General features: G+C 35.7%; 1 protein-coding gene across 2 annotated transcripts in view; it reads right to left on the reverse strand.

Annotated features, from left to right (window-relative positions):
- The window catches only part of LOC138319893 (uncharacterized), a 53691-nt gene extending 48941 nt beyond the window's left edge, over nucleotides 1-4750 (reverse strand). The window contains exon 1 of one of the 2 annotated variants that reach the window (XM_069263011.1): nucleotides 4243-4750. The gene's annotated coding sequence lies outside the window, so the exon portion shown is untranslated. Of the gene's footprint in view, nucleotides 1-626; nucleotides 949-4242 lie in introns of those variants that run through there. The other variant, XM_069263012.1, reaches the window with a different exon arrangement.
- Nucleotides 4751-6817: the final 2067 nt, after the last annotated feature.

Consider the following 6817-nt stretch of genomic DNA (forward strand, 5'->3'; position numbering starts at 1 on the left):
CTGATTTACATAAGCAAACATTGTTATACTTCTAAAGGACACCACAAAAAAAATCAAATTACCTTGTAAAACACGAACTATAATTAAGTACTAAAAAGTTTATAAACACATGTTAAGTCAAAACTACTGAAAAAAAATCGTTACTACTGAACAAAACACAGAATGACACGTGTTTTAATACACCCGTTTTTTAGGAAATTGGAAACAAAAACAATACAAAGCATACAATTAGTTGATTAAACAACACTTTTTATGCATTGGATTACCCAAAGTGGTTTGGTGAATAATTTTACGGTATATTCTACCTGACCGACCAACTTTTAAGTGTACAAAATGACAAATCCCAACACCATCATACATGTGTATAAAAATCACTGAAAATAAAGACCTGTTTTCCCTCTGTTACATGGGCTTGATAGACAGGTTTGACTGATTAATCACTTACATTTATCAACTGCTTTCTAACTTAATCTAATTTATAACCACAGAAACAATATTATATTGTTGGCTCATTCACTTATATCACAATATCCCATACGTATGAAGCATGGTTTGACCATAGCAACAGGACCTCAGTCCAACACTGTTCCTGTATATATAAATCGTCGTTACTAATGTGTACATACCTTTTTACAGTGACATTAGAATTCGCCTATACGCTTTATGGTGTAAACTCCAACACAAAGAAACCTTCAGTCCTTCAAAAGAGTTTATTTCATTCAACAAGTCACTAATCTTGTCTCTAGCTAGTTTCCAGTGCTGTTACATTTCCGGTACAACATCTCAGTAATAAAAGCTGTGAGCGTTGTGATAGAATTCTGTAGTGTGTTTTAAATAGTCACTTTAGTATTAAATAATTAATAGTGATGTATTAGAGGAGTCTGTTAACAGAACAACAGAATCTCTCCCCGAGGAAATTAATATCCTATCCTCGAATTCAGAACATCCTGTGTTTGTCGATCCATGATGATTGATAAAGGGATATTTTCCCCCCGTTCAAATGAATTCATTAGCGCTATAGACTGCTGTGAGCTTTGATAGTCTGCGTTTTTATGTCTTATCGGGAGTCGGATAGAGTGTCAGCCCGTGTTGTTGCCAAGGAAAGTGAAGTTTTCAATGTTAACCTTGGAGCTGAAATGGTATGTGTGGTTCTGACATGATGAGGAAGCAGTTCCCGGTTTTTCTCAGAGGTAATGGTGAAAAGAGATGGCATGGTATATCATTATCAGCGGTGATAATTTATCAATTCTGTGATTTATCAGTGGGCAGACGATGGCACCCACTTGTTTCCGTTCATCGTGGATAGTGTAACTGGTCAGCATATGGCGATGACGTAAATGGTGCATTTTGTATATACGCATGTCCCAATAGCATGATAAAAAAGGTAACTATATTTGGAATCACACATTTTCACTTCTTCCGAGCGTAAAAGGAGTGTGACGACTGGTTTGCCCGTTGTCTGTATAATATGACCGTGCGGGGTGTGCTGTTCTGTGTCTTAGATATTATGTTTCAGTGAGGTAGCGCTATAATTCGAACAAAAGTTCCAGTAAAGAAAACGTATACACCGCAACATCATCACCAAAAACGTGTTTGTGTTAAATACTGTTAAGGCATGGTTGGTAGTGTTGGTTAAAAGGGATTGTAGTTATATTGAGCAAAAAAGCCAAATGTTTGGTATAGATTTGGTTGGTAATAGTGAAATGATGATACTGGATTTTCAGTAGCAATAGAAGCTTAAGTATGGTTGCATGAGGAAATCAGTTGCTGATCATACTGAAACAGCGGGATTTCTGATTTCTAGTGTAATGTTTCAGCGATTGCTATTGGTGCTCATGATGCTGTTTGTTCGTAAAGCTGTGACAGCAATGATATTTGAAACAACAAGGGAGATGCAAAGCAACTTTGTTGTTTTTGCTGACATAGAAGTGGGGTATTGTGGAAAACTAATTCAAGCGAGTCATCAAGGAAGTGATATTTTCAGTCTGGTCGTGTTTCATAGACGATTTTTGCAGGTTTTCCAACCCCCAAAGGTGTCGTTATAATTTCATTGGTCCATTGCAAAACGGAAAATGTAATGTTCTATACAACCAATTGGCAATATAATAAAGTATGAACTTCCGTATCACAGATTAGAAATGTCGAAAATCTTCTACTGATGATGTATTTGTGCAAGTATAATTCAAATTCTATTATGATTGTTATTCTGTCGCTTATGGCTGATTGGTTATAAGCCGAACAAGCGAGCAAAGATACAGTCACAAAAACAATAAATTATTTATTTAAATCACGCCAATATGAAATAGTATATAAATTGACTTCAATCGTTTATATATTTGTAACATTGTGATATATCGGTATTTTGCGTGATGTTCTTTCCATTATACAAATACTTCATTAATTTGTCTGCATTTAATACGTAGAATTACCAAGTGAACTAACAGACCATACGATTCTGAACTAATAAATTGCATACACTTGGAACATGTCACCAGGAAAGCAGAACCACAGAAGAATTAATTAACCAACTATGGTATGGTTACCAAGCTCAGATACTAGGGTCAATGTCCTATCTGCTCCAGCTTTAATCGGTCGGTCATATTTCAAATCTGCTTATCATTAACACATAATCGATTAACAGGCGCCGCAAACGCTCAAAAATAATTACGTAACATATAAATTCCACCATAAAATAATTAACAACAAACACTCGATGGCGAGCAATCCATCACTCTCACTAGGCTGTACGTTCCTAATGCACCGATCAGCATAGTTAATATATCAACCGCAATTTAGTCGTGTTGACAGCAGGTCGTATTACTTATATAAAAACAGTGGGAAGGAATGATACATTGATAACAATGCCGAAAGCCTTCTAATAATTTAGATTTTTATATCAAATCTGCATGTCAAAACTGACCTCACAAGCTCTAAACACTTGAAAGACATTAACTAAACAGACTGGTCATTGATCTTGTTTATGTTCATAAATTCATGTTTTGTTAAAGTATCTTAAAGAGGGAAATTCTGGAAATTATGCCGTGATAAACCCGTTATTTCAACATTTAGTATTTCGGATCATTTACGTATACAAAGATATATCCATCCAATTACAATAGATTTATCTTTTAGAGCAATATATCGGTTAATGTAAAAAGCCAGGAAGAGCACGTCAGAACATTTTGATGTTATTGTGATGTATTTACCTTTTCACTGCAAACCCACTATGTACTTACCAAACCCATTTTGCGTTGTTCAACGCAATTGACAATTTTCTTTCCAGCAATCACAGAGGATGACTTTGAAATGGCTGTACGCAGAATATTATCTCGGGATTTTGATATAACATTATATGATTATAAGCATTAAACTGCATTCAGTGGACAGGTATGGGAATATAATGCCAACTAGACACCGACAAATTCAAAATGAAGCGCGCTAGCGTGTTATATTGAAATTGCCGCTGTCCAGATTCCATTAATACTTCCATACTTGCCAACTGAATGCAGTTTAATGTTTTAATACTTAAAATAACGAATTTATCCTATAGTATTGTTGTCATATTTCTGACATTCATTGATGTGTAACATACAAATAGTGTCCTATCATATCAAATACTGCATACTGTCCGAATGAATAATTTTCTTCTAGTATTGGATTCAGAACTTTTGTCACTTTACGGTCTTCAGATTTAAAAGCAACTTTTGATGTCCATACGGCTCAGGTAGGACGTTAGAATTGTACCTGCTATTATATGCATACAAGACGACTAAATTGAGGATCTGATCTATTCTTTTCTTTCTAGATAACTTTCTTCTTCCTGACGTCTTTCTCGACACCACCTCACTTATACATGTCGTGATATTTTTTCTAATTATATTCACATTGTATACATAACGTGACTGCTCTTCCGTTGATGAGAAAAATGTCCTACAGACATTCACATTCAAACTATTATTTTATTTATACTTGTATAAAAGTCTCCTAATAGAATACTAGTATTGTCAAGTTGTTTTTTCCTGTTACTATGCCATTATAAATTATGCTTATGTTCTAAAACTATGGTAAAAAAAAAGTAAATTATATTTATCAGTAAAATTTGAAAATACCGTTCTATATATTTTATTCAGAATAACCAAGAGAACAACATATGCTATGCTCACCGTTGAATTACCTTATTTTAGTGAAGGGCTGTTGAAGGAAGATGCCAAAGTTATCTGTGGTTCGCTCAAACAGACTTACCTTATAGTCACTATAAGAATGTCCCGAAATATTCTTTTATCCAAAAGGTCATCAGGATCTTCCAAACATAGTTAGGGATGACTGTCATACAGTTCCACACTCAATTGTTTCAATGTCACAAAACGGATTCACATAGCAACATAGCATATGATATCAAGATTATGATTCGATGAGCACATCACATCTCTACTGACCGGAAATATAGGTATCGAAAAGTTAAAGACAGTTTACAGTTGATGTTTTTTCTGATATAATTTTGTTACTAGTGGAAATTTTATATCGAATGATAAAAACACCTTACGGGATACAACATAACAATATCAGATCTGAGATTTACCATGATAACAGTTACAATACCATACACGAGCGATTAAAGCGAAACTATCAGAAGGATCGATTTCCATGGTATGAACTATTTCCTATTGGACGGTTGTCGATACAGGACATCGGAGAACACGTGACTCTCCAATGAGCTGTCGTTACATCTGAACATTCCCACATCCACGTGCACCTCTCTAGTCACGCGACAGCAAGTTACAACCCTAAAGCATTAACGTTGCGTGAGCATGGAGAGAGGCGCCAATAGCTACGTAACCAATACTAGCGATCTCTACCGGAATGTCCTGAGTAGTCGACGGTACCGGTGCTATCATAGTGGTATGAGTCAATAATTCCCCCGGCTGCACTGCCGTATGGTTGAGCCTTTTAGCTGTCGCGCTTATGACAACCGCTGTAAGTGAAGATGACATGGAGGAAGTGAAATAGCATAAAGTGTTCACTTACATTCATTTAGAATTTCAAAGAGTGACATTCAAGTACATACATTGATTACATTTAAAAGGAGCATTAAAACTCCTGTAACTCTTACATTTTAGATCTTAAACCCTATATCACCAGAATATGATGCACATGTATTAAACCAAAAACTTGTTTTCATATCTGATTAAATGAATAACGACATTTAGTAATTCATAAAACAAAACATAAGCAACACTGTATACATTACGTGTCAAGCTTCCCATTATTAAAATGGGATTCTACAGGTTTATTGAAAACTGGTTTTTCATTAAGCTACATGTTGCATCTTACCGTTATTAGAAGATCTCTTAAAATTCTCTAATCCAAAGTCTTTAAAACGTTTGTTACAAAAGTCCCGGTATCAGAGACGTTTTAAAACATGTTCTGTTGCATCATCCAGTAGGGATTATAAGAGCCACTGACTTATTTTCTATGACCCTAACATCACTGAAGGGGATCAAAACTGATAAAGAATGACATGCTAAAGGAACGTGTCTATTGTTATATTTTACACCAGCGATGCTGATTGGACGACCAAACGTTTGTCACCAATATCAAACCTATACAACTGGACAGTTTACAGTGTCGTGCGCTTATCCTTCGATGGTTTATACAAGAAGACCATGTATTTCTTATCTTTTAATTAAGATAAAAGAACTAGTTTATCGGTATGAAGCTTTTATCAATAATTTTAGTGCTGACCCCCTGTATGCATGCGTTGTGTGTATGACTTCTGCGTTATATTCGCTTTGCGTCTCTGCGACTCTTTGCAATGCTTATCACTGAAGCATATCACAGATACACCAACAACACCCATCCGATCACATACGGCCACGGAAAAACTGGTCGTCCCACTCCTTCTTATGCTGAGCGCTAAGCAAGAGCAGAAACTACCACTAATAGGTTGTTCACAGAGGCGAACCTTCAATGCAATACAAAAGATATTGTCATGTAGACGTTAGGAAGGGAAATTGATAATATAAGATCACAAGATTAGTCGCCTTTAATGCAATGGAAGCAGAAGTTACAATTATTTGACCACTTACCATAGGACAGAACATGTATCGAAACACTGAAATACGTTTAAATGACTAACTGTATTACGCAATGTTGTTTTGTGAATGGAAGAGTCACGAGTGTTTCTTTTATAACTTGAACTTCTACTTTCATTTTGAATTTCGATCATCCGGAGAAAAACCACCGACCCATGGAACTGCCTTACTTGGTGGTCAAGGTATTATTGAAATTAAGTTAGTGTACTGTAAATTGATCTAACAAATAACGCACGGTAAGTCAGCACCTCTGTAGTTTCCAATACTATAGCTGATAAAGATCGAGCTGAAGGACGAGCGATTTTGAGCTCGCGGAGCAATTAAATGCTAAATCATCCTTCGGGTACTGTACCCTTAGGACTGTTCTCTGTAACTACTTGATTGCCATTATTAACTTAAGTGCATAAAGTAAGCAAGTTAGATCTATCAAAGAACTGAATTATCGATGTGATCCAGACCACATTACAGAATAAAAGGCTCTCTTTAAAAAGGTTCATTTGAAGCCGAACGTGAGGTAGTGTCAAAAAGAATATGAAAGATAGGATACTATCATGCAATGAGAGAAACAAGTTAGGTGTTAAAGTGCAATCAGTATGTCTGCGCGTCTTCCTGCTTACTGTCCGTTGAAACAATTTGTCGATGCAACTCCTCCTAAACCACTTCAAACACTTTTAATTAATTTTGGTAGCAATAATGGGAATCATAGTCAAAAGTGCATGCAGGTT

Source organism: Argopecten irradians, chromosome 3, assembly GCF_041381155.1.
Source record: "Argopecten irradians isolate NY chromosome 3, Ai_NY, whole genome shotgun sequence".
In the NCBI taxonomy this organism is placed as follows: domain Eukaryota; kingdom Metazoa; phylum Mollusca; class Bivalvia; order Pectinida; family Pectinidae; genus Argopecten; species Argopecten irradians.